Source organism: Bos indicus, chromosome 24 (genome assembly GCF_029378745.1).
Source record: "Bos indicus isolate NIAB-ARS_2022 breed Sahiwal x Tharparkar chromosome 24, NIAB-ARS_B.indTharparkar_mat_pri_1.0, whole genome shotgun sequence".
Taxonomy (NCBI): Eukaryota; Metazoa; Chordata; class Mammalia; order Artiodactyla; family Bovidae; genus Bos; species Bos indicus.
Genome location: NC_091783.1, coordinates 7,763,669 through 7,778,481, shown reverse-complemented (window position 1 = coordinate 7,778,481; position 14,813 = coordinate 7,763,669). Strand labels below are relative to the sequence as shown.

Sequence of the window (14,813 nt, the reverse complement as noted above, 5' to 3'; positions counted from 1 at the left end):
AATGTGGTCTGAGGACCCTAGGGAGTTCCCGGTCTGAGACCTGCAATAACAAACTTATTTTCACAGTTATATTAAGATTTAACTTACCTTCTTAAATCTTATTATATAAGAATATATATATATATATATTCTTAGAAATTCGTCATCATATAGGAATATACTGATGTTTTCAGAGGCTCTGATGGATAATGCGATATGTACTTATAAACCAGACATGGAACAACAGACTGGTTCAAAATTGGGAAAGGAGTATGTCAAGGCTGTATACTGTCACCCTGCTAATTTAACTTATATGCAGAGTAGATCATGTGAAATACCAAGCTGGATGATTCACAAGCTGGAATCAAGATTGCCAGGAGAATTATCAATATGGCATTTCACATGATGTACTCTGCATAGAAGTTATTGAAAAGTATATCATAGAGCCTCTTGATGAGGGTGAAAGAGGAGAGTGAAAAAGCTGGCTTAAAACTCAACATTCAAAAAACTAAGATCATGATATCTGGTCCCATCACTTCATGGCAAATAGAAGGGGGAGATGTGGAAGCATGGACAGATTTTATTTTCTTGGGCTCCAAAATTACTGCAGATGGTGACTGCAACCATGAAATTAAAAGACACTTGCTTATTCTAAGGAAAGCTATGACAAACATAGACAATGTATTAAAAAGCAGAGACATCACTTTGCTGACAAAGATCATCTAGTCAAAGCTATGACTTTTCCAGTAGTCATGTAAGGATGTGAGAGTTGGACCATAAAGAAGGCTGAGCACTGAAGAATTGATGCTTCCAATTTGTGGTGCTATATAAGATTCTTGAGACTCCCTTGGACTGCAGGGAAATCAAGCTTATCAATCCTAAAGGAAATCAACCCTGAATATTCATTGGAAGGATTGATACTGAAGCTAAAGCTCCAAAACTTTGCCCACCTGATGCAAAGAACTAACTCACTGGGGAAAACCCTGATGCCTGGAAACACTGAAGGCAGGAAAAGAAGGGGGCAACAATGGATGAGATGGTTGGATAGTATCACTGACTCAGTGGACATGAGTTTGAGCAGACGCCAGGAGATAGTGAAGGACAGGGAATCCTGGCATGTTGCAGTCCATGCGGTCTCAAAGAGTTAGACACAACTAAGTGACTGAACAACAACAACAATTTGTAAGTTCTGGTCTTTTCAGTTTTATGCCATTTTAATATCTAATATAGTAAATATTGATAGTTATAAGCTATATTAACAAAAGACTCTTTGGAGTCCCTGATAATTTTAAGAGAATAAAGAGAACAAATAATTCTAAAATTTATATGGAACCACAGAGCCAAAAAAATCTTGGAAAAGAACAAAGCTGGAGGCATCACACTTCATGATTTCCAACTATTCTATAAAGCTACAGTAATTAAGAACATGATACATAAAGACATAAATACAGATATATTTCTAAAGAAGACATACACACGGCCAACAGACACATGAAAAGATGCTCAACATCACCAACCATCTGCTGCTGCTGCTGCTGCTAAGTCGCTTCAGTCGTGTCCGACTCTGTGAGACCCCATAGACGGCAGCCCACCACGCCCTGCCGTCCCTGGGATTCCCTAGGAAAGAACACTGGAGTGGGTGGCCATTTCCTCCTCCAATGCACGCAAGTAAAAAATGAAAGTGAAGTCGCTCAGTCGTGTCCAACTCTTAGTGACCCCATGGACTGCAGCTTACCAGGCTCCTCTGTCCATGGGATTTTCCAGGCAAGAGTACTGGAGTGGGGTGCCATTGCCTTCTCCCTCACCAACCATCAGGGAAATGCAAATCAAAACCACAATGACATAGCTCCTTACACTTGCCAGAATGGCTATTATAAAACAGACAAGAAATAATCAGTATTGGTGAGGATGAAGACAGACGGAAGTCCGTGTGCACCGCTGGTGGGAACATAATAAATTGGTACGACCTGTGGAAATAGTACGGAGGTTCCTCAAAAGATTAAAAATGTAACTACAACATGATTCAGCAATCTCACTTTTTGGATATTTATCCAAAGAAAATGAAAGCACTTATTTGAAAAGACACATGCACCCCTAAATTCACACTGCAGCATTATTTACAACAGCCAAGATTATGGAAGCAACTTAAGTGTCCATCAACAGATGAATGGATAAGAAAGATGAGGTATATACACACAATGGAATATACTCAGCCATAAAAAGAATAATGAAATCTTGCTCTTTGCAACATCATGGATAGACCTAGAAGGTATCATGCTAAGTTAAATAAGTCAGATAGAGAAAGATAAATACCATATGAAAAACAAACAAACAAACAAACCAGAAGCAAACTTATAGATACAGAGAACAAACTGGCAGTTGCTAGTGGGGAAAAGATGGGGGGGTTAGGTGAAACAGGGGAAAGGGATTAAGAGGCGCAAAATTCCAGTTATAAAATAAACAAACAAGGTATGTAATGTACAGCATGGGGACTATAGATAATAATATTGTACTGGGAATTCCCTGGTACTCCAGGAGCTAGGACTGGACTAAGCAGTTTCAGTGCTATGGGCCTAGGTTTGATCCCTGGTTGTGAACGGAGATCCTGCAAGCCACTCAGGGCAGCCAAATAATATCAATAATATTGTACTAACTTTGTATGGTGACAGATGAACAAGACTTATCCTGGTGATCAGTTCGTAATGTACATAAACGTTAAACCACTATGTCGTACACTTGAAACTAATATAATATTACATGCAAAATATACTTCCAATAAAGAAAAAAGGCATAGAGATGAGAGGACAGAAGAGGAGAAGGGAAATCGCTCTTGAAAAAACAATTTATTATAAAATACAATAAGACACGCCATCTGTGTTAAACTACAATACTCTGTCTATGCAAGTCTCACGTCCCCCAAAAACTAGCTTCCTCCTCAGCAAGTGGATCCATGTGACAAAATGCTGTTGGAAAGAGAAACCACAGCCCTGCAGTTTACAATCTGCAGCCATACAACAATTCACAGAGCTAACACTCCAGACAGAAAACACTTCCTGTCCAAGCAAGACAACCCAACACCAGGGGAAAAAAAGGAAAGGGAGACCATGCACAAGAAGAAAATAAAAGCTTAAAGGAAACAAAGGAGAACTGAGATTCAGACAGGGAGAGGAAGGTATGAGAAAAGAGAAGGAAACGTGGGGCAGTATAAATGAAAGGCTACACCAGAGAGGGGCCCTGTGTTGGGAGAAGTGAAAGAACAGAGACATAATTTTAACAAAAAAGAGCAACAAAAACTTTCTGCGAGCCGTGCTGGACCCTGGGAAGGAAGAGGCCCGCTTGCTCTCCCCGCGGGTTTGCTGTCTGTCGTCAGGGCCAGAGCCCCTGTTTGTTTGCTTTGTTTTCCTCTGTGGGTCTCGCTCGGGGTCTCGGGCGGACAGACCCCTCAGGGAGCAGGCACAGGGAGGTTTTCACAGCGCAGGCCCTGGGTAAGGACCCGACCCACCTGTCACTAGACACTAACTGGACTGAAGGTCAAGGCCCCCATGGCAGAGGCAGGTGACTGCAGCACAGACTCGCCCCCATTAACCTCTGCCGATGAACCAAACAGCTGACTGTGTCCCGTGAGAATCCAGACCCCGAGGAGGGCTGCAGAGCCTGCCCTGCGCAAAGGCTTGCTGGGCTCAGGCCTCCTGGTCCCCCTGCTCAGCACATGTAAAGCGACATGGAACGACCCTGAAAGCAACAACCAGAGAGACCCCACAAGCCCGAGACGACCCGGCATCTGGATGTGCTTGGAACCGGAAAGGGAATCTACTTAAAGGAAGGATCAAAATGACATTATTAAAAGGGAAGCAAGAGGTTGATTAAAAATAGAAACAAAAAATAATAAAAACCAGTTAATTTTATATATATTTTAGTTACATATGGATTTGTAGTGCACACATAGAATAGTCTGTGTTGTCTTTTGTTTGAAAGACTAGTTTTTAGAACAGTTTATGGTTGACAACAAAATTGAGAGGAAGATACTTCCCTGCCTTTGTGTGTGTGTGTGTGTATACACACACAGCCTCCCTCATTATCAACATCACACACAGAATGATAACATCTTTTATCAAGGCTGAACCCACAATGACACATGATAATCATACAAAATCCATCATTTACCTTAGAGTTAACTCTTGGTGTTGCACATTCTACGGTTTGGACAAATGTGTAAGGACATGTATCCATCATCACCATGCCATGTAGTTTCCCTGTTCTAAAACCCTCCATGTGCTTCTAATAACCCCTCAGTCCTGCACACCACTGAGCTTTTTATTGCCTCATAGTTTTACCTTTTCTAGAGTGTCATACAGTTGGAATCCTACATATGTAGTCTTTTTCCAGGGCTTTCGTCATGGCTCAAATGGTAAAGAATCTGCCCACAATGCAAGAGACCTGGGTTCCATCCCAGGGTTGGGAAGATCCCGTGGAGAAGGAAATGGAACCCCACCCCAGTATTCTTTCCTGGAGAATCCCATCGACAGAGGAGCCTGGCAGGCTACAGTCCATGGGGCAGCAAAGAGTCAGGACAACTGAGTGACTAACACTTTCACTTTTTCTTCCACTTAGTAATATCGATTGAAGTTTCCCCTGTGTCTTTGCATGGTTTGATAGCTCATGTCTTTTTAGTACTAAACAATATTTTGTCATCAGGATGTACCACAGTGCCATTCACCTACTAAAGGACATCTTAGTTTATTCTATAAAGTTTGGGAACTTAGGAATAAAGCTGCTATAAACAACCGTGTGTAGGTTTTCACATGGATATAAGCTTTCAGTTCCTTTGGACAAACATCAACAAGCAAGACTGTTGGACTGAATGGCAAGAGTAGGTTTAGTTGTTTAAGGACTGACCGTCTTCCAAAGTGGCTGCACCATTTTGCATGGAAACCAGCAGTGAATGAGAATTCCTGAATGACTGAGCTCCACTTCCTGCCAGCACTGGGTGTGGTCAGTGTTCTGGCTTTGGGCCATTCTAATAGGTTTGTCAGTGTGTTGCTTTCACGTGATTTTTTTTTTTTAATTGTAGAATAACATGATGAAATCCTCTGCACTGTGCATGTGTTTTTTCTGGCAGGGTAATGGATCATTTCCGAAAACTACTTCAGTGCTTCACTGCCGTTTCCAAGCACCATTCAGTCCCTGGGCACCACCTGCATTCCGGGGTGCCTCTGGGCATCCTACCGCTGCCTGCCCGCCATCACATCCCAGCCACTCACCATCCTTCCCCACAGTCCTCACTGGTTCTGCCTGCAATGTGAGCAGCTCTGCCACAAAAGTCACCAACCTCACAAAACCCTGAGTTTTGTTTTACTTCAAACTTCATGAACCCAGACCTTTATTTACCATTCTATCCTTAGGACCTAGAACAGTGCTTGGCATAGAGTAAAACATCAACTGATATTTTTCTAACAACAACAACAACAACAAAAATTTGCAGTTTCACTTGGCAGACAATATGCAATGTGTATCTGTTGATAATATTAAGAAATGTGCTTAGTATCACATTTAGAATGCCTAAATGAATTAATAGGGCTTCCCAGATTGCTCAGTGGTAAAGAATCTGCCAGCCAATGCAGGAGACGAAGGTGCGATCCCTGGGTGGAGAAGATCCCCTGGAGAAGGAAATGGCACCCCACTCCAGTATTCCTGCCTTGATAATCCCATCGATAGAGGATCCTGGCGGGCTCAGTCCATGGGGTGGTGAAAGAGTTGGGCACAACTTAGCAACTAAATAACAACAACAAAATGAATTAATGTTTCCCAGCAACCATTACCCATGTTGACAAATTCACAACAAAGGCACTGGAGTCGCCACAACGCCACCCTGGAAGTAGCCGCCTTGCCCAAATGATCAAACCTGACTGTGATCAAGCCTCTAAATCCAAGGACCAATTTGCAGAACTAGGAAGGGCAGAGAGACGTGCCACGTGACACCCTGGCCAACACTCCAGGGGAAGACGGGAACCAGAAAGCTCCTCGACACTGAGCAAGGTCTCCCCCGGCCCTGAAAGCCTGCTTTGCACGCTGACCCTTTGCTTCCCCATCCGTTCAGAATTCTGCAGGGCACCCGCTGCCCCGGACTCCGCCTGCTCAGTTCCGACGTGAGCTTCCGCGCGGAACACCGTTTCCACCAGGCCCCACGCTGCTCGACTCACCCACACTCTTGATCCTCAGAACTGAAGGCTCACCCTCCTGGAAACGCCTTGGCTTTGCTGACACCGCACGTTCCTGCTTTACCCCTCTCCTTCCTCACCTGCCCTGGTCTCCTTCCCTCTTTCTTTGCTGGTCTTTTCAAACACCGTTGTCCTCCCTGGATTCCACTGCTCTCCTCTCTGCACTTACCATCCCTGGGTCATCCCACCCACCCTCCCGAGAGAGGCCACATCCATAACCTCTGCTTGGTCAGGCCTCTCCCCGGGCACAGCCTGAGACAACGCCTTCTCCTACTGAGATTTCCAACAGGCTAAAAATTCAACAGCCAGATGGCCTGAAGCTTTCTGCAAGAACACTGCATTTTTAAAATATTTTATTTTTAATTGGAAGATAATTGCTTTACAATGTGGTATTGGTTTCTGCCATACACCTATGTGTATGACCTATGGATCATGTATAGGTATACACATGTCCTCTCCCTTTTGAACCTCCCTCCCACCTCCCTCCCCATCCCACCCCTCTAGGTTGTCACAGAGCACCAGGCTGAGCTCCCTTGTCATACAGAAGAGCGCTGCATTTACACCAGCTAACGGGAAGTGAGCAGAGCAGAAGCCTTGTATACTCCCAACTGCACCGCAACTACGTATGTGCTCAGTTGAGAACTTCTCTAAAAACTCACCAATAGAAAGTGTCCCCTACAAACGCAAGATAAAATGATGACTGCATGGGACTGTGGAAGTATTCTTAAGTGACCTGAGATAAAATTCTAAAAAAATAAGCAAGCAGGCACTTGTGGGCCAGTGGCTAAGTTTTCATGCTTCCAATGCAGGGGGTACAGGTTTGATCCCTGGTCAGGGAACTAAGGTTTCACATGCCATGCTGTGAGGTCAAACTAATTTTTTTAATTATAAAATTTTAAAAAAGAAAAACAAGGAATCACGAAGAGAACAGATCTTAAAAGTTCTCAGCACAGGAAAATTTTAAATTCTGTGTATATATAGGGTGATGATTTTACAGTATGTACAAATATCAAATCATTATGCTGCACATCCAGCTAACATAATGATATATGCCAACTATATCTCAATAGTTAACTAATTAAAGCAGTGTAAAAGGCAAGAAAAAGAAACAGAATCTCAAAGACTCCCCTGGTGGTCCAGTGGTTAAGAATCCATGCTTCCAGTGCAGGGAGCATAGGTTTGATTCCTGGTCGGGCATGGCATGCAGTGTGGTCAAAAAAAAAATTAAAATAAAGAAATAAATAGGGTCGGTCTTAACATGGCAGAGGAATAGGACGGGGAGACCACTTTCTCCCCCACAAATTCATCAAAAGAACATTTGAACGCTGAGTAAATTCCACAAAACAACTTCTGAATGCCAGCAGAGGACATCAGGCACCCAGAAAAGCAGTCCATTGTCTTCAAAAGGAGGTAGGAAAAAACATAAAAGGTAAAAAGAGAGACAAAAGAGGTAGGGATGGAGCTCCAACCCAGGAAGTGAGTCTTAAAAAAGAGAGAAGTTTCCAAACACCAGGAAACACTCTCACTGCCAAGTCTGTGGCAAGCCTTGGAACAACAGAGGGCAACATAACCGGGAGGAAAAATAAGTAAATAATTAAAACCCACAGATTACGTGCCCAACAGTAACTCCCCCAGCGGAGAAGCAGTGCAGATGCCTGCACCCACCACTAGCAAGCGGGGGGCTGGGCAGGGAGGCACAGGCTGCATTGCTTAGAGTAAGGACTGGGCCTGAATGCCCCGAGGGCAATCTGAGGGAACTAACTTGGGCTAGCAAACCAGACTGCGGGATAGCTACCACACAAAAAGCCCTAACCTAAGACACCACCAGGCCTGCTCACAGAACAAAGGACTGACTAGAGGTACGCGAAAAGCCCTAACCTAAGACACCATCAGGCCCGCTCACAGAACAAAGGACTGAGCAGAGCTAGCCCGGCCCATCCCCCTGCCTGGTGACAGGCAGGCGAGGGCAGCCAGAGCCGGAAGGGGTCAATTGCGGCCCCAGAGAGGCATTGTCTACCAAACTGCAAGCAGGCTTCGTTGCTAACCAAGACTTCTTGGGATTCTAGACAGTCAACATCCACCTGAGAAGGTGCGCTGGTTGTACACCCAGAAAACCAAGCGGCAGGGATAGGGGAAGTGATAAGTTGCAGTGACCTCGCTTGCCAAACACCTGGTCACCTGAGCTGCTCGGACCTGGCAAGGGTACAAAACACAGGCCCAACTGAGTCTGCGCCTCTGAGGAGTACCCAAGTTCCTGAAGCTGAGCGGCTTAGACCTGGGAAGTGCATACAATCCAGGGCCCGCCTCAGACAGTTCCCGGCAGAGCAACCTAGAGCCTGAGCAGTGTAGACAGGGAAAGCACATACGCCGTGAGCGGGGGCAAACCCAGTGTGGCCGAGACCCTGCGAGCACACACCAGTGTTATTTGTTCGCAGCGTCCCTCCCTCCCTCCCCACAGCACGACTGAACAAGTGAGCCTAAAAAATTGTCCACCACCACCCTCCTTGTCTCAGGGTGGAAATCAAACAATGAAGAGACCAGCAAACAGAAGAAGCTAAAACAGAGGGAACCTCCTTGGAAGTGACAGGTGCAATAGATTAAAACCCTGTAGTTAGCACCGACTACATAGGAAGGGGCCTATAGCTCTTGAGATATATAAGCCGGATCAAGGAACTATCCGAAAATGAACTGACCCTACACTGCCCACAACAAGACCAGAGAAAGTCCTAGATATATTTTTACTATCATTCTTTAATTTTTTTAATCTTTAAGTCCTCTATTACTCCTTTAATTTTCATTTTTATAAGCTACTATTACTTTGCAAAAAAAAGAGAGACACCCTATTTTTTAAAGAAAGCTTCATATATATATATATTTTATAATTCTTGTGACTTTGTGGGTTTTTTTCCTTTAATATTTTATTTTTGAAAATCCAACCTCTACTCTAGATTTTTAATCTTTGCTTTTTGGTATTTGTTATCAACTTTGTACCTTTAAGAACCCAATCTTCAGTATCCATTTTTACTTGGGAGCGAGATTACTGGCTTGACTGCTCTCTCCCTCTTTGGGCTCTCCTTTTTCTCCACCAGGTCGCCTCCATCTCCTCCCTCCCCCTTCTCTTCACTACCCGACTCTGTGAATCTCTAAGTGTGTTCTGGACAGTGGGGAACACTTAGGAAATTGATTACTGGCAGGATCTGTCTCTCTCCTTTTGATTCCCCCCTTTATCCTTCTGGCCACCTCTGTCTCCTTCCTCCCTTTTCTCTTCTCTGTGTAACTCTGTGAACATCTCTGAGTGGTCCAGACTGTGGAGTACACATAAGGAAGTGATTACTGGCTAGCTTGCTCTCTCCTCTTTTGATTCCACCTCATCTCATCCTGGTCAACTCTATCTCCCTCCTCCCTCTTTTCTTCTCCATGTAACTCTGTGAACCTCTCTGGGTGTCCCGCACTGTGGAGAAACTTTTCATCATTAACCTAGATGTTTTATCATCGGTGCTGTATAGACGGAGAAGTCTCGAGACTACTGTAAAAATAAGACTGAAAAGCAGAAGCAGGAGGCTTAAGTCCAAATCCCAAGAACACAAGAGAACTCCTGACTCCAGGGAACATTAATTGACAGGAGCTCATCAAACGCCTCCATACCTACACTGAAACCAAGCATCACACAAGGGCCAACAAGTTCCACAGCAAGACATACCATGCAAATTCTCCAGCAACACAGGAACATAGCCCTGAGCTTCAATATACAGCTGCCCAAAGTCACTCCAAACCCACTGACATCTCATAACTCATTACTGGACACTTCACTGCGCTCCAGAGAGAAGAAATCCAGCTCCACCCACCAGAACACCGACACAAGCTTCCCTAACCAGGAAACCTTGACAAGCCACCTGTAAAACCCCACCCACAGCAAGGAAACTCCACAAAAAAGAGAACTCCACAAACTGCCAGAATATAGAAAGGCCACCCCAAACACAGCAATATAAATAAGATGAAGAGACAGAGGAATACTCAGCAGGTAAAGGAACAGGATAAATGCCCACCAAACCAAACAAAAGAGGAAGAGATAGGGAATCTATAAAGAATTACAAATAATAATAGTGAAAATGATCCAAAATCTTGAAAACAAAATGGAATCACAGATAAACAGCCTGGAGACAAGGATTGAGAAGATGCAAGAAACGTTTAACAAGGACCTAGAAGAAATAAAAAAGAGTCAATATGGAATTAATAATGCAATAAATGATATCAAAAACACTCTGGAGGGAACCAACAGTAGAATAACGGAGGCAAAAGATAGGATTAGTGAGGTAGAAGATAGAATGGTAGAAATAAATGAATCAGAGAGGTAAAAAGAAAAATGAATTAAAAGAAATGAGGACAATCTCAGAGACCTCTGGGACAATGTTAAACACCCCAACATTCGAATCATAGGAGTCCCAGAAGAAGAAGACAAAAAGAAAGACCATGAGAAAATACTTGAGGAGATAATCGTTGAAAACTTCCCTAAAATGGGGAAGGAAATAATCACCCAAGTCCAAGAAACCCAGAGAGTTCCAAAGAGGATAAACCCAAGGTGAAACACCCCAAGACACATATTAATCAAATTAACAAAGATCAAACACAAAGAAAAAATATTAAAAGCAGCAAGGGAAAAACAACAAATAACACACAAGGGGATTCCCATCAGGATAACAGCTGATCTTTCAATAGAAACCCTTCAGGCCAGGAGGGAATGGCAGGACATACTTAAAGTGATGAAAGAAAATAACCTACAGCCCAGATTACTGCACCCAGCAAGGATCTCATTCCAATACGAAGGAGAAATCAAAAGCTTTACAGACAAGCAAAAGCTGAGAGAATTCAACACCACCAAACCAGCTCTCCAAAAAATGCTAAAGGATCTTCTCTAGATAGGAAACACAAAAAGGGTGTCTAAACTTGAACCCAAAACAATAGAGTAAATGGCAATGGGATCATACTTATCAATAATTACCTTAAACGTAAATGGGTTGAATGCCCCAACCAAAAACACAAAGACTGGCTGAATGTATACAAAAACAAGACCCCTATATATGTGGTCTACAAGAGACCCATCTCAAAACAGGGGACACATACAGACTGAAAGTGAAGGGTGGAAAAAGATATTCCACGCAAAGTGAAAGTGAAGTCGCTCAGCCATGTCCGACCCATTGTGACCCCATGGACTGCAGCCTACCAGGCTCCTCCATCCATTGAGTTTTCCAGGCAAGAGTACTGGAGTGGGGTGCCATTGCCTTCTCTGATTCCATGCAAATAGAGACCAAAAGAAAGCAGGAGTAGCAATACTCATATCAGATAAAATAGACTTTAAAATAAAGGCTGTGAAAAGAGACAAAGAAGGACACTACATAATGATCAAAGGATCAATCCAAGAAGAAGATATAACAATTATAAATATATATGCACACAACATAGGAGCACCACAATATGTAAGACAAATGCTAACAAGTATGAAAGGGGAAATTAACAATAACACAATAATAGTGGGAGACTTTAATACCCCAATAACACCTATGGATAGATCAACTAAACAGAAAATTAACAAGGAAACACAAACTTTAGATGATACAATAGACCAGTTAGACCTAATTGATACCTATAGGACATTTCATACCCAAACAATGCATTTCACCTTTTTCTCAAGTGCACACGTAATCTTCTCCAGGATAGATCAGATCCTGGGCCATAAATCTAGCCTTGGTAAATTCAAAAAAAATTGAAATCATTCCAAGCATCTTTTCTGACCACAATGCAGTTAGATTAGATCTCAATTACAGGAGAAAAACTATTAAAAATTCCAACATATGGAGGCTGAACAACACACTGCTGAATAACCAACAAATCACAGAAGAAATCAAAAAAAGAAATCAAAATATGCATATAAGTGAATGAAAATGAAAATACAACAACCCAAAACCTGTGGGACACTGTAAAAGCAGTGCTAAGGGGAAGGTTCATACAGGCATACCTCAAGAAACAAAAAAAAAGTCAAATAAATAACCTAACTCTACACCTAAAGCAACTAGAAAAGGAAGAAATGAAGAACCCCAGGGTTAGCAGAAGGAAAGAAATCTTAAAAATTAGGGCAGATAAATGCAAAAGAAACAAAAGAGACCATAGCAAAAATCAACAAAGCCAAAAGCCAATTCTTTGAGAGGATAAATAATATTGACAAACCATTAGCCAGACTCATCAAGAAACAAAAGGAGAAAAACCCAATCAATAAAATTAGAAATGAAAATGGAGAGATCACAACAGACAACACAGAAATACAAAGGATCATAAGAGACTACTATCAACAATTATATGCCAATAAAATGGACAACGTGGAAGAAATGGACAAATACTTAGAAAAATACAACTTTCCAAAACTCGACCAGGAAGAAATAGAAAATCTTAACAGACCCATCACAAGCACGGAAATTGAAACTGTAATCAGAAATCTTCCAGCAAACAAAAGCCCAGGTCCAGATGGCTTCACAGCTGAATTCTACCAAAAACTTAGAGAAGAGCTAACAGCTATCCTACTCAAACTCTTCCAGAAAATTGCAGAGGAAGGTAAACTTCCAAACTCATTCTATGAGGCCACCATCATGCCAATACCAGAACCTGACAAAGATGGCACAAAGAAAGAAAACTACAGGCCAATATCACTGATGAACATAGATGCAAAAATCCTTAACAAAATTCTAGCAATCAGAACCCAACAACACATTAAAAAGATCATACATCATGACTAAGTGGGCTTTATCCCAGGGATGCAAGGATTCTTCAATATCCACAAATCAATGTAATACAGAACATTAACAAATTGAAAAATAGAAGCCAAATGATTATCTCAATAGATGCAGAGAAAGCCTTTGACAAAATTCAACATCCATTTATGATAAAAAAAAAAAAAAAAAAAACTCTCCAGAAAGCAGGAATAGAAGGAACATACCTCAACATAATAAAAGCTATATATGACAAACCCACAGCGAACATTATCCTCAATGGTGAAAAGTTGAAAGCATTTCCCCTAAAGTCAGGAACAAGACATGGGTGCCCACTGTCACCACTACTATTCAACATAGTTTTGGAAGTTTTGGCCACAGCAATCAGAGCAGAACAAGAAATAAATGGGATCCAAATTGGAAAAGAAGAAGTAAAACTCTCACTATTTGCAGATGACATGATCCTCTACATAGAAAACCCTAAAGACTCCACCAGAAAATTACTAGAGCTAATCAATGACTATAGTAAAGTTGCAGGATATAAAATCAACACACAGAAATCCCTTGCATTCCTATACACTAACAATGAGAAAATAGAGAAATTAAGGAAACAATTCCATTCACCATTGCAATGAAAAGAATAAAATACTTAGGAATATACCTACCTAAAGAAACTAAAGACCCATATATAGAAAACTATAAATCACTGGTGAAAGAAATCAAGGAGAACACTAATAGATGGAGAAATATACCGTGTTCATGGATCGGAAGGATCAATATAGTGAAAATGAGTATACTACCCAAAGGAATCTATAGATTAAATGCAATCCCTATCAAGCTACCAATGGGATTTTTCACAGAGCTAGAACAAATAATTTCACAATTTGTATGGAAATACAAAAAAAACCTCGAATAGCCAAAGCAATCTTGAGAAAGAAGAATGGAACTGGAGGAATCAACCTGCCTGACTTCAGGCTCTACTACAAAGCCACAGTCATCAAGACAGTATGGTACTGGCACAAAGACAGAAATATAGATCAATGGAACAAAATAGAAAACTCAGAGATAAACCCATGCACCTACGAACAACTTATCTTTGACAAAGGAGGCAAGAATATACAATGGAGAAAAGACAGTCTCTTTAACAAGTGGTGCTGGGAAAACTGGTCAACCACTTGTAAAAGAATGAAACTAGAACACTTTCTAACACCATACACAAAAATAAACTCAAAACAGATTAAAGATATAAATGTAAAACCAGAAACTATAAAACTCCTAGAGGATAACATAGGCAAAACACTCTCTGACATAAATCACAGCAGGATCCTCTATGACCCACCTCCCAGAATATTGGAAATAAAAGCAAAAATAAACAAATGGGACCTAATTAAAAGCTTCTGCACAACAAAGGAAACTATAAGCAAGGTGAAAAGACAGCCTTCAGAATGGGAGAAAATAATAGCAAATGAAGCAACTGACAAAGAATTAATCTCAAAAATATACAAGCAACTCCTGCAGCTCAATTCCAGAAAAATAAATGACCCAATCAAAATATGGGCCAAAGAACTAAACAGACATTTCTCCAAAGAAGACATACAGATGGCTAACAAACACATGAAAAGATGCTCAACATCACTCATTATCAGAGAAATGCAAAACAAAACGACAATGAGGTACCATTTCACGCTACTCAGAATGGCAGCTATCTAAAAGTCTACAAGCAATAAATGCTGGAGAGGGTGTGGAGAAAAGGGAACCCTCTTACACTGTTGGTGGGAATGCAAACCAGTACAGCCGGTATGGAGAACAGTGTGGAGATTCCTTAAAAAACTGGAAATAGAACTGCCATACAACCCAG

General features: G+C 41.8%; 1 protein-coding gene across 3 annotated transcripts in view; it reads right to left on the bottom strand.

Annotated features, from left to right (window-relative positions):
* CD226 (CD226 molecule) overlaps positions 1-14,813 on the bottom strand; it is a 114,182-nt gene that overhangs the window by 32,912 nt on the left and 66,457 nt on the right. The window lies entirely within an intron of this gene.